The 13247-nt window shown below is 41.5% G+C and overlaps 1 protein-coding gene across 2 annotated transcripts in view; it reads left to right on the forward strand.

The window, feature by feature from the left end:
* Positions 1–13247, forward strand: part of OTUD7A (OTU deubiquitinase 7A) — a 386951-nt gene that overhangs the window by 205023 nt on the left and 168681 nt on the right. Inside the window, exon 3 of one of the 2 annotated variants that reach the window (XM_038532600.1) lies at positions 12931–13024. The gene's annotated coding sequence lies outside the window, so the exon portion shown is untranslated. Of the gene's footprint in view, positions 1–12740; positions 12888–12930; positions 13025–13247 lie in introns of both variants that reach the window. The other variant, XM_038532601.1, reaches the window with a different exon arrangement.

Below are 13247 nucleotides of genomic sequence, written 5' to 3' on the forward strand. Positions count from 1 at the left end.
GTAAAATGTGACATGGATTGGATGTAAAAATAAAAACCATGTATCAAGCTAATGCACTAATATCAATATTGGAATTTTACTTTATTTTATAAATAAAATTGAGAAAGAGCACAAATGGTGGGAAAGGGCAGACAGAGAAACAGAGAATCTTAAGCAGGCTTAAGACATTCACCCAATGTTGAACCTGATTCGAAGCTTGAATTCACAGTCCTGAGATCATGACCTGAGCTGAAATCAAGACTCAGACATTTAACTGACTGAGCCACCCAGGTGCCCCATCAATGTAGGAATTTTAAATAAAAATTAGCAAACTGAATCAAAAGCTGCATAAAAAAAGAAATACCAATGAATGATTAAAGAAGGTTTATTCCAGAAATATGAGTATGTATGGTTCAGTATTTAAGTCCATTAATAGAACTTATCATATTAATAGGTCTTAACAAAAAAGTCATGTGAAAGTCAACATCCATTCATGATAATACCACTCATTAAGGTACATAGATACTTTCTAAATATATGTATGAGTATGTTAGCATGTGTGTATAGTTCAAAAGCCAGCAGCTACCATCTTACTCAATGTGGAAATACCCAAGTTATTCCCACTAAACTTAGGAGCAAAGCAAAGATCCCTTACCTCTACTAATATTTACTATTATATTTAGTCAACTCAATCAAGTGAGAGAAAATGAGGCTTATGAGTTGAAACTTAAAAGGGTAACACAGTATCTATTTGTATTTGATATGATTGCGTATCTAGGAAAAAAAACTATGAAAAAATGTCTACAAACATTAGGAACTTAGAAAAATAGTAGGATAGGGACACCTGGGTGGCTCAGAGGTTGAACGTCTACCTTTGACTCAGGGCATGATCCCAGGGTTCCAGGATCGAATCCTGCATTGGGCTCCCTGCAGGAGGCTTGCTTTTCCCTCTGCCTATGTCTCTGCCTCTCTCTGTGTCTCTCATGAATAAATAAACAAAATCTTAAAAAAGAAAAATAGCAGAATATAAATTTAACATCTACAAATCAATAGCTTTGTTTATAAATATGATAACCAGTTAATGCACATAATGGGAAAAAAAGATACCTTTTATGAATACCTGGGCATTTATCTAACAGAAAAATACAGAAATAGACACAATTGCATAAGCAAACTTGGTATATAATAAGGGAGGCATCTGAAATCAGAGGGGCTTACTCACTGATGGGCTTTTCCATAAGTGGTGTTCGAATAGTTGGATAGACATAGAGAAAATGATAAAACTGGATTCATTCCTCAGTTGATGCACCAAGATCAATTCCAACTGGATCAGAATTTTAAAAATAAAATAAAACCTTCAATTCATAGAAGAAAACATGGATGAATTCTCTACAATCTGGCAAAGAAAAAAAAAATTTAAGACTCAAAGTCCAGAAGCATTAAGGAAAAGAGAGACAACTATATATATATATTATTATATTATATATATATATAATTATATATATATATATATATAAACTATTTTTAATAGACTGAATCAAGCTTTTTCAACAAACAGGAATAAAATATATATAAACTATTTTTAATAGACTGAATCAAGCTTTTTCAACAAACGGGAATAAAAGAAGATGGAGGCAAAAACCTATAAATTAAAAAAAAAAACCTATCAGCCAGTTACAATGCATAGACTTTATTTGAAATCTGGTTCAAACAAATTGAAAATTTAAATATACATACATGTGTAGCATTTGAGATATTTGGAAATGGAACACCATCTGGATATTAATGACAGGAAGGGTTGTTAATTTGGGGTCTGATAGTGGTACTGTGGTTATGTTCTAAGGAGTCTTTTCAGAGATACCAGCCATCAGGTAGCAAACTCTGGGTGTGTGCCCATGACTGGCCACCACATGGAGCCGGAAACCAAGGAAGAGTTAGTCATGCTGATCCTTACTTCATTTAAAATGTTTATATTTTGTTCCTCAAGAATATTTTTGTGCTAACTTTGATTTTTCTTAACATAGCACTAAACCTTTGTTGAGCTTGAACTCTGAGATAGATGTCTGCAGTCACTTCAGTTTGGCATGTGGCAAGTGCCTTACCTTCTTCACCCTAGTCCTGGCCCTGCTGGGAACCAGATACTGTGAAACCTGGAGGGTTGAAAGGAGAATGAAGTTGGATTCAAACCCTCAGACTGCAGGCCCTCTGTGGGAATGAATGGACATTACACACAATGACATGCAAGGCGTTGACTAGCTTATTTGCCACTCTGGGGGTAGAAAATAACTTTCATTCTCCCTGTGGTCTTCCTTTGTCTGTCCCCAGTGGTCAGACCACCAGCCTCCACCTCCATCTCCCAATCTAGGTCTTCATCCCATCTTGCCACATTCCAATCTCTGGTTATAACATCCACAGACAAATGCATTAGAGACGTGTTTTAGTCAGGCTCCGCTGAAAGGAAGTTAACAAGTTTCCTCATGTTATCCAACAATGTTTTGGCTTTTTCCTGAAAAATTAAAAAATAAAAATAAATAAACACACACACACACACACACACACAAAAAAAAAAAAAACTGATCCTGCTATAATTTTAGTCTATCCTGCTGCACCTCTTTCCTAACATTTTGTTCTCTCTGTTTAGACCAATTCCTCCATTGGACAGGGGCCCAATACTGGCAGTCTCTAAGGCCTGCACCTGTTTCTGACTCTCTCTCTCTCTCTCTCTCTCTCTCTGCCTGCTGGAAAATTCCTGGAGAAGCCCAAGTAGTTCATGGTGCCCAGTGTTTGAGTCTCACACACTCACTAGAATAACAACTAAACAAAATAGCAACTGAATGCATATTCATGGCTTGAAAGATAAATGAATGCAGCCACCTCCAGTACTGGAAAGAATGTGGTATTGAATTCAGGGACACCTATGCAGCATGAACACTCTGTGATTCCAAGCCAGGGTCCTGGGGTCAGGCCTTGGTCTGAGGTCTGAGAGCAATAGCCCTAAGTGTGGGGAGACAGAGACCCTGGATGAGCCTATGCAACAGAGTTCATATCGCAAGAGAGAACAACTCCAGTGGGGTAAGGCGACTGTGAGCAAGACTGGGAAGGAGAGGAGAGCCTCTGCAGGGGCTGGGTATCAGGTCCTGGACCCGCAGCCAGAACTGCCCTGGAGGGAAGCCTTAGGAGAGGATGAGCGGAACAGGAAGTTTGTTGAAACAAGGCCTGAGTTCTGAAAAATCTGGCCAATTCTGTGTTTCAGCTCAAGAAGGAAGGGAATAAAAATTTGGTTAGGGAAATGGGGAGGCAGATATCAAACAAAAGAAGAGAAGATAATTATAAAGGGGAAAAAAATGTCACCATTTTTGTTCTGATGCTGTGTCATTTTTACCTCTTTTAGAAATGTTCCTCAGGGGATGCCTGGGTGGCTCAGTGTTTGAGCATCTATCTTTGGTTCAAGGCATGATCCTGGGGCTTCAGGATCAAATGCCGCATCGGACTCCCTGTGAGGAGCCTACTTCTCCCTCTGCCTATGTCTCTGCCTCTCTCTCTATCTCTCATAAATAAATAAATAAAATTTAAAAAAAAGAAAGAAGAAGAAGGAGGAGGAGGAAAAGAAGAAGAAAGAAGAAGAAGAAGAAGAAGAAGAAGAAGAAGAAGAAGAAGAAGAAGAAGAAGAAGAAGAAGAAGAAGAAAAGAAATGCTCCTTAGTTGGGGCCTGAGTGGTTCAGTCTGTTAAGTGTCTGCCTTCAGCTTAGGTCATGATCCCAGGGTCTTGGGATCCAGCCGCACATCTCACATTGGGCTCTCTGCTCAGCAGGGAGTCTGTGTCGCCCTCTCACTCTGCCTGCTGCTCTGCCTACTTGTCCTCTCTCCTTCTTTCTGACAGATAAATAAAATCTTGATTAAAAAAAAAAAGAAATGGTCATTAGCAGCCTGAATTCATATCTCTGAGACCAGTGGTCCTGAGACTTCAGCCACCGCAGAATCCCCTAAAGGGCTTGTGAAAAAAAGGGTCAGTGAGTTTTTCTTTTTTTCTTTTTTTCTTTTATTTTGTTTATTTATTTTTTTTTTTAGGGTCAGTGAGTTTGAAATAAAAGTTGTTAGAGTGGGACTGAGGAGAAAAAAGATTCCAAGACCATGTACTGCTCATACACAATCCCAGGCATGGGCGGCAACTCTTTGATGTACTACTAAAATGGGAAAACGGTTTATGCTCCATCAGCAAGCACTGTCGACTACAATAGGGACTTGTCAGGCTACCCTTCCTCAAAACCAGCAGCCAGCACTTTCCCTAGCTCCTTCTTCATGCAAGATGGCCATCACAGTAGTGACCCTTGGAGCTCCTCCAGTGGGATGAATCAGCCTGGCTACAGAGGAATGTTGGACAGTTCTTCTCATATTCCACAGTCTAGCAGCTACTGTAGCCTGCATCCACATGAACGCTTGAGCTATCCATCACACTCCTCAGCAGACATCAATTCCAGTCTTCCTCCGATGTCCAATTTCCACTGTAGTGGCACAAACCATTACAGCACCTCTTCCTAAACACCTCCTGCCAATGGGACAGACAGTATAATGGCAAATAGAGGAAGCAGGGCAGCAGGCAGCTCCCAGACTGGAGATGCTCTGGGGAAAGCACTTGCGATCTATTCTCCAGATCACACTAACAGCCTTTCATCAAACCCTTCAACTCCAATTGGCTCACCTCATTCTCTCTCAGCAGGCAGCTGTTTGATCTAGAAATGGAGGACAGGCCTCATCATCTAATTATGAAGGACGCTTACACCCTTTGCAAAGCCAAATTGAAGATCACTGAGAGAGACTGGATGACAGATATTTACAGGACTTTACATCCAAACGCAATTGAATACACATTCTTATCAAGTGTACCTCGAACTTTCTCCAGAATAGACCACATATTGGGTCACAAATCAGGTCTTAACTGATACCAAAAGATTGGGATTGTCCCCTACAGATTTTCAGACCATAATGCTTTGAAACTAGAACCAAACCACAAGAAGAAGTTTGGAAGGATTTCAAACAGGTAGAGGTTAAAGACTATCCTGCTAAAAGATGAAAGGGTCAACCAGGAAATTAGGGAATAATTAAAAAGATTCATGGAAACTAATGAGAATGAAGATACAACCGTTCAAAATCTTTGGGATACAGCAAAAGCAGTTCTGAGGAGGAAAATACATTGCAATACACGCATCCATCCAAAAACTGGAAAAAACTCAAGTACAAAAGCTAACCTTGCACCTAAAGGAAATGGAGAAAGAACAGCAAATAAAACCTTCACCCAGCAGAAGAAGAGAGTTAATGAAGATTCGAGCAGAACTCAATGAAATAGAGAGCAGAAGAACTGTGGAACAGATCAACAAAACCAGGAGTAGATTCTTTGAAAGAATTAATAAGATAGATAAGCCATTAGCCATTCTTATTAAAAGGAAGAGAGAAAAGACTCAAATTAATAAAATCATGAATGAGAAAGGAGAGATCACCACCGATACCAAGGAAATACAAACAATTTTAAAAACTTATTATGAGCAGCTATATGCCAATAAACTAGGCAATCTAGAAGGAATGGACGCATTCCTGGAAAACCACAAACTACCAAAACTGGAGCAGGAAGAAATAGAAAACCTGAACAGGCCAATAAGCAGAGAGGAAATTGAAGCAGTCATCAAAAACCTCCCAAGACACAAGAGTCCAGGGCCAGATGGCTTCCCAGGGGAATTCTATCAAATGTTTAAAGAAGAAACCATGCCTATTCTACTAAAGCTGTTTGGAAAGATTACTTCCAAACTTGTTCTATGAGGCCAGCATCACCTTAATTCCAAAACCAGACAAAGACCCAACGAAAAAGGAGAATTATAGACCAATATCCCTGATGAACACTGATGCAAAAATTCTCAACAAGTTATTGCTAATAGGATCCAACAGTACATTAAGATTATTCATCATGACCACGTGGGGTTTATCCCTGGGATGCAAGGCTGGTTCAGCACTCATGAATCAATCAATATGATAAAGTATATCAACAAGAGAAAAAACAAGAACCATATCATCCTCTCAATAGATGCAGAGAAAGCATTTGACAAAATACAGAATCCATTCCTGATCAAAACTCTTCAGAGTCTAGGGATACAGGGAACATTCCTCAGCATCTTAAAAGCCATCTTTGAAAAGCCCACAGCAAATATCATTCTCAATGGGGAAACACTGGGAGCCTTTCCACTAAGATCAGGAACACGACAGAGATATCCACTCTCACCACTGCTATTCAACATAGTACTAGAAGTCCTAGCCTCAGCAATCAGGCAACAAAAGGAAAAAAAAAGCATTCAAATTGGCAACGAATAAGTCAAACTCTCCCTCTTCGCCAATAACATGATACTCTACATGGAAAACCCAAAAGCCTCCACCTAAAGATTGCTAGAACTCATTCAGCAATTCAGCAGTGTGGCAGGATACAAAATCAATGCCCAGAAGTCAGCGGCATTTCTGTACACTAACAATGAGACTGAAGAAAGAGAAATTAAGGAGTCAATCCCATTTACAATTGCACCCAAAAGCATAAGATACCTAGGAATAAACCTAACCAAGGAGGTAAAGGATCTATACCCTAAAAACTATAGAACACTTCTGAAAGAAATTGAGGAAGACACAAAGAGATGGAAAAATATCCCATGTTCATGGATTGGCAGAATTAATATTGTGAAAATGTCTACGCTACCCAGGGCAATTGACACATTTAATGCAATCCCTATCAAAATACCATGGACTTTCTTCAGAGAGTTGGAACAAATCATCTTAAGATTTGTGTGGAATCAGAAAAGACCCCGAATAGCCAGGGGAATATTGAAAAAGAAAACCATATCTGGGGGCATCACAATGCCAGATTTCAGGTTGTACTACAAAGCTGTGGTCATCAAGACAGTGTGGTACTGGCACAAAAACAGATACATAGATCAATGGAACAAAATAGAGAACCCAGAAATGGGCCCTCAACTCTATGGTCAACTAATATTCGACAAAGCAGGAAAGACTATCCACTGGAAGAAAGACAGTCTCTTCAATAAATGGTGCTGGGAAAATTGGACATCCACATGCAGAAGAATGAAACTAGACCATTCTCTTACACCAGACACAAAGATAAACTCAAATTGGATGAAAGATCTAAATGTGAGACAATAATCCATCAAAATCCTAGAGGAGAACACAGGCAACACCCTTTGAACTTGGTCACAGCAACTTCTTGCAAGATACATCCACGAAGGCAAGGGAAACAAAAGCAAAAATGAATTATTGGGACTTCATCAAGATAAAAAGCTTCTGCACAGCAGAAGAAACAGTCAACAAAACTGAAAGACAACTTACAGAATGGGAGAAGATATTTGCAAATGACACATCAGATAAAGGGCTAGTATCCAAGATCTATAAAGAACTTATTAAACTCAACACCAAAGAAACAAACAATGCAATCACGAAATGGGCAAAAGACATGAACAGAAATCTCACAGAGGAAGACATAGACATGGCCAACAAGCACATGAGAAAATGCTCTGCATCACTTGCCATCAGGGAAATACAAATCCAAACCACAATGAGATACCACTTCACACCAGTGAGAATGGGGAAAATTAACAAGACGGGAAACAACAAATGTTGGAGAGGATGCGGAGAAAAGGGAACCCTCATACACTGTTGGTGGGAACGTGAACTGGTGCAGCCACTCTGGAAAACTGTGTGGAGGTTCCTCAAAGAGTTAAAAATAGATCTGCCCTACAACCCAGCAATTGCACTGTTGGGGATTTACCCCAAAGATTCATATGCAATGAAACGCCGGGACACCTGCACCCCGATGTTTGTAGCAGCAATTTCCACAATAGCCAAACTGTGGAAGGAGCCTCTGTGTCCATAGACAGATGAATGGATAAAGAAGACGTGGTCTGAGGAACCTCCACACAGTTTTCCAGAGTGGCTGCACCAGTTCACATTCCCACCAACAGTGTAAGAGGGTTCCCTTTTCTCCGCATCCTGCAGCAATGGCCACGATAGCCAAACTGTGGAAGGAGCCTCGGTGTCCAACGAAAGATGAATGGATAAAGAAGATGTGGTTTATGTATACAATGGAATATTACTCAGCTATTAGAAATGACAAATACCCACCATTTGCTTCAACGTGGATGGAACTGGAGGGTATTATGCTGAGTGAAGTAAGTCAGTCGGAGAAGGACAAACATTATATGTTCTCATTCATTTGGGGAATATAAATAATAGTGAAAGGGAAAATAAGGGAAGGTAGAAGAAATGTGTGGGAAATATCAGAAAGGGAGACAGAACGTAAAGACTGCTAACTCTGGGAAACGAACTAGGGGTGGTAGAAGGGGAGGAGGGCGGGGGGTGGGAGTGAATGGGTGACGGGCACTGGGTGTTATTCTGTATGTTAGTAAATTGAACACCAATAAAAAAAAAAAAAAGAAGACGTGGTCTATACATACAATGGAATATTACTCAGCCATTAGAAATGACAAATACCCACCATTTGCTTCAACGTGGATGGAACTGGAGGGTATTATGCTGAGTGAAGTAAGTCAATCGGAGAAGGGCAAACATTATATGGTCTCATTCATTTGGGGAATATAAATAATAGTGAAAGGGAATATAAGGGAAGGGAGAAGAAATGGGTGGGAAATATCAGAAAGGGGGACAGAATGTAAAGACTGCTAACTCTGGGAAACGAACTAGGGGTGGTAGAAGGGGAGGAGGGCGGGGGGTGGGAGTGAATGGGTGACGGGCACTGGGGGTTATTCTGTATGTTGGTAAATTGAACACCAATAAAAAATAAATTAAAAAAAAAAGAAATGACAAATACCTACCATTTGCTTTGACGTGGATGGACCTGGAGGGTATTATGCTGAGTGAAGTAAGTCAATCGGAGAAGGACAATCATTAGATGGTCTCATTCATTTGGGGAATATAAAAATTAGTGAAAGGCAATAAAGGGAAAGGAGAGAAAATGAGTGAAAATATCATGACAAAACATGAGATACACCTAACTCTGGGAAATGAACAAGGGCTAGTGGAAAGGGAGGTAGGCAGGTTGTTGGGGTGACTGGGTGATGGGCACTGAGGGGGGCACCTGGCGGGATGAGCACTGGGTGTAATGCTATATGTTGGCAAATTGAACTCCAATAAAAAAAAAAAAATAAGATGGGATCTTATCAAAGGGACATAGGAAGCAGCCTGGAAGAGCTTCCCATGGCTAAAGCTGGAATAATTTAAGCAACAAAATGAATACCATAGTATTGAATAATAACTCAAAGTATAAAATAAATATACATGCATTCATGTTAATATAAATAATAAAAATAACTGAATAAATGAAAAAAAAAAGAATCTCCTGAAGGATACGCATATACATTCAGATTCAGCAGGTCTAGGGTGGGGCCTGGGAAAGGGCATTTCTAGTTGGTTCCCAGGGGAAGTTGCTGCTGCTGGTGGTCTGAGGAACACACTTTGAGAACCATTGTTTCAGTGGTTCTGGCTCTGACTTGCAGTAACAAGAGGATCTCAAATATCTGAATAGCCTATAATTGTTTACAGAACTCTTTCACAGATATTGCAAGCCACTTACTCTCCTGTAAACCCTGCCTTATAATTTCCATTGTTTGTTATGCATCCACCTTCAGCTGGGTCAGAGCTGGCACTTAGGATGTGGCCAAGCTAAAGAGGTCTCATGCTCATGGTTAGCCCAGCCTTGCTCCCTGAAGGGAAGGGGAAGCGTCACAGACCACTCTCTCAGAGCAAGAGGAAGAGGACCGCATGTGGACACCAGGCATGTCCCAGCAGTGCCCCCCATAGCTCTTCCCTTCTCCGAACCTCCATCCACTTCACACATAAAAAGGAATAATAAAAATACCCATTCAATACAGAGGATGTTCAACAAAATGGTTTTTAGGAAAATGCCTACCCAGTGATTTGATATTCAGGATTATGTAGTGACTCTGCCAATTCTCAGACAGTTGCCACTTGTCCTCAGAGCCTAGGCAGCAGCCCCTACTAAAAACACACAGGCAGCCCCAGGAACATAACTGGCCACTGACCGTCCCCCACGGGGCCAGCTAAGACCCGTCTCCCAAGCCCTCAGGGGAACATTGCTGCACCTCGGGTGTGCACGCTACTCTACCTGCCACATAAACCACAGAGACATTCCCCCCCAGTGAGCCTGTTTCATAGGGCTGCTTGGAAGCAGAAGAGTGGCAGACATATACACACATAGAAATAAAATAGGAGAAGGAATCTCTCAGTGTCATTTTTCATCAGTTTTTACAAAGCAATTGAAAACCTCTGCTCCTCTCTGTTTTTTGAGACATTCAAACCCCAGGACATTATAACAGATAAGGTCCTTACCTAGTCAAAGCACCATATTGTGTGAGAGGGGACTGAGTGCATGCCTGAGGTCATATAGGCCGTCGTGATGGGGCCCCTTTGGCACCAAGGGACCGATTCCAGGGCCAAGCTTCTATTCCCTGCTGCACTGCCTCTCCTAAGGCAACGTCAGCAAGAATAGCTTGACACACCACAAGGTGAGATTCTCAGAGGAGTCCAAGGGCCTGGATGTATAGGAATGAGGCAGGACATGCCCCCCCTGAACTTCACATCAATAGAACTAGGCAGTGTGGGTGCATTGGTTCATGAAAGGCAGGTTGAGGGGTCCAGAAGTATGCTGGAAGAAGTGGCATGGGGAGCAGGGTGAGGATGGCCAAGGTAGCCAGGAACCCGTATCCTCATGGCCCATCCTCCTATGTCACCACACTGCATGACCATGAGAACTTGGTAGCAGTGGGGGTATTAGGTTTTAAAAAGGAGTCTTCGGGATCCCTGGGTGGCGCAGCGGTTTGGTGCCTGCCTTTGGCCCAGGGCGCGATCTTGGAGACCCGGGATCTAATCCCACGTTGGGCTCCCGGTGCATGGAGCCTGCTTCTCCCTCTGCCTATGTCTCTGCCTCTCTCTCTCTCTCTCTCTCTCTCTCTGTGACTATCATAAATAAATAAAATCTTTTAAAAAAATAAAAAAATAAAATAAAAATAAAAAGGAGTCTTCAGGGGGCTAGGCAGAGTAACTTCTTGCCATGCAAATGTTTACTTTTTTTAAGAATTTATTTACTTATTCATGAGAGACACACAATGGGGCAGAGACATAAGCAGAGGGGGGAGAAGCAAGCTCCCTGCAGGCAGCCTAATGTGGGACTCGATCCCAGGATGCTGGGGTCATGACCTGAGTTGAAGGCAGATGCTCAACCACTGAGCCACCCAGGTGCCCCCCAAATGTTTATATTTGAATGTGGCCCCAAAAATGTATTTTTGAATGTAGCCAAAAAATATGTATTGTAAACCCATTCTTTAATCTCTGCATGGAGAACAAGGTACAGAAGAGGAGGTACAGGCATTAACCTGTACTCTAACACTGGGGAAAACTTGAAATGGTCACAATATGGTGACCTAAGTGTAAAAATGATTTAGATGGAATTACTCCCAATAACTAAAAGGTGGAAAAAACACAAGCATACAGGCATCCAGTACAGATGAATGGATAAACAAAATGTGGTATATCCATGCAATGGAATATTACTCAGCCTTGTTGTGAACTGCATCCATGTATACCTCCAAAATTCATATGTTGAAGGCCTACCCCCCAGTGTGGTATATTAGGATGTGGAGCCTTCAGGAGGTAATTAGGTCTAGATCAGATCTAGATGAGGTCATGAATATGGAGCCCCCATGAAGGTTTAGTGTCCTTCTAAGAAGGAAAAAGAGACTAGAGCTCATTCTCTCAGTTATGTGAGGACACAGCAACAAGTTGGCAATCTGCAAGGCAGGGAGTGGGCCCTTACTGGACACCAGCTCTGCAAACGCCTTGATCTCAGACTTCCCAGCCTCCAGACTGTGAGAAATTAATGTCTACAATTTAAGCTGCCAGGTCTGTGGTTTGGTGTTACAGCAGTACACATGGACCAAGACCAGGCTTAAAAGGAGAAGAAATTCTGACACCTGCTAAACACAGATGGACCTTGAGGCCATTATGCTTGAGCGAAATAAACCAGTCACAAAGGACAAATATCATATGATTGCTTTTACAACATACCTAGACTGTCCAAATTCAGAAACAAAGTAGAATGATAGTTGCAAAGTGCTGGGGTTAGAAGAGAAATGGGAGTTAGTGTTTAATGAGGACAGAGCTTTGGCTGGAGAAGATGAAAAAGTTCTAGAAGTAATAATGGTGATGTTTGTACAACAGTGTGAATGCTAATGCCACTGACCTGAAAAGGGGCTCATGATCCCCTTTTAACCTGAAAAGTTAAAATGGTAAATTTCATGTTAGGTATATGTTTTCACAGTTTAAAAAAATAGCTAAGGTTGAATATATTAGTATGGAGTTAGTAAGATTTAAAAGAGCTCTGCAGGGGTACCTGGGTAGCTTAGTCAATTAAGTGTATGACTCTTGATTTCAGCTCAGGTCATGATCTCAGGGTGGTGAGATCAAGCCCCATGTCAGGCTCCATGCTCAGCAGGGAATCTGCTTAAGATTCTCTTTTTCCTTCTCCCTCTGTCCCTCACCCTGTGCTCTTGGTCTCTCTTTCTCAAATATATAAATATTTTTAAAAAAATAAATTTAAAAAGTTCTGTATTGTGAAAGGAATACTCATTGAAATATAGATACTTGCTAAAATGAGAAAAGTTGAAATACCCTCTCCCTTGCAGGAGTCCCCGGGATGCAGGATCTGATGGTCAGCTGGCTGGCAGGTGCCTGTAGGGCCCAGGAGGGCAGCAGCATGCCACAAACAGTTGGCCATGCCTCAGATGCAGCTTCATGTGACAAGAGGCAAAGCCTTCAGCTTCTGTCTGCAAGTAAGGAGAATAATGTGCTCTTATTCTCTGATTTGTCCTCTAGGTGGAAGTGACAAAAGAAGAAGCCTCCCAGTCAAGGCTCCAGTACACAGAGAGAAGGAAGAAGGCGATCTCCTAATTGGTACCATATACATCAGGTCACATAGTTTTCTTACTTTGTAGCAACACCAACCAAAAATTCCGCCCAAGTAAGAGCCATGAGCAAGATGGTGTAAAAATGTGAACATCTGTGAGGTCACACACCTCCCTGCTTGATCCCCCATCCTCACAATCTTGAACTGTAGATCAGCTTATTTCCCCCAGTCTTAACAAACAGACAGAGGGTCTCAGAGAGGTTAGACAGCATGTCACAGGTTGTCA

This window comes from Canis lupus, chromosome 3 (assembly GCF_011100685.1).
Source record: "Canis lupus familiaris isolate Mischka breed German Shepherd chromosome 3, alternate assembly UU_Cfam_GSD_1.0, whole genome shotgun sequence".
Taxonomy (NCBI): domain Eukaryota; kingdom Metazoa; phylum Chordata; class Mammalia; order Carnivora; family Canidae; genus Canis; species Canis lupus.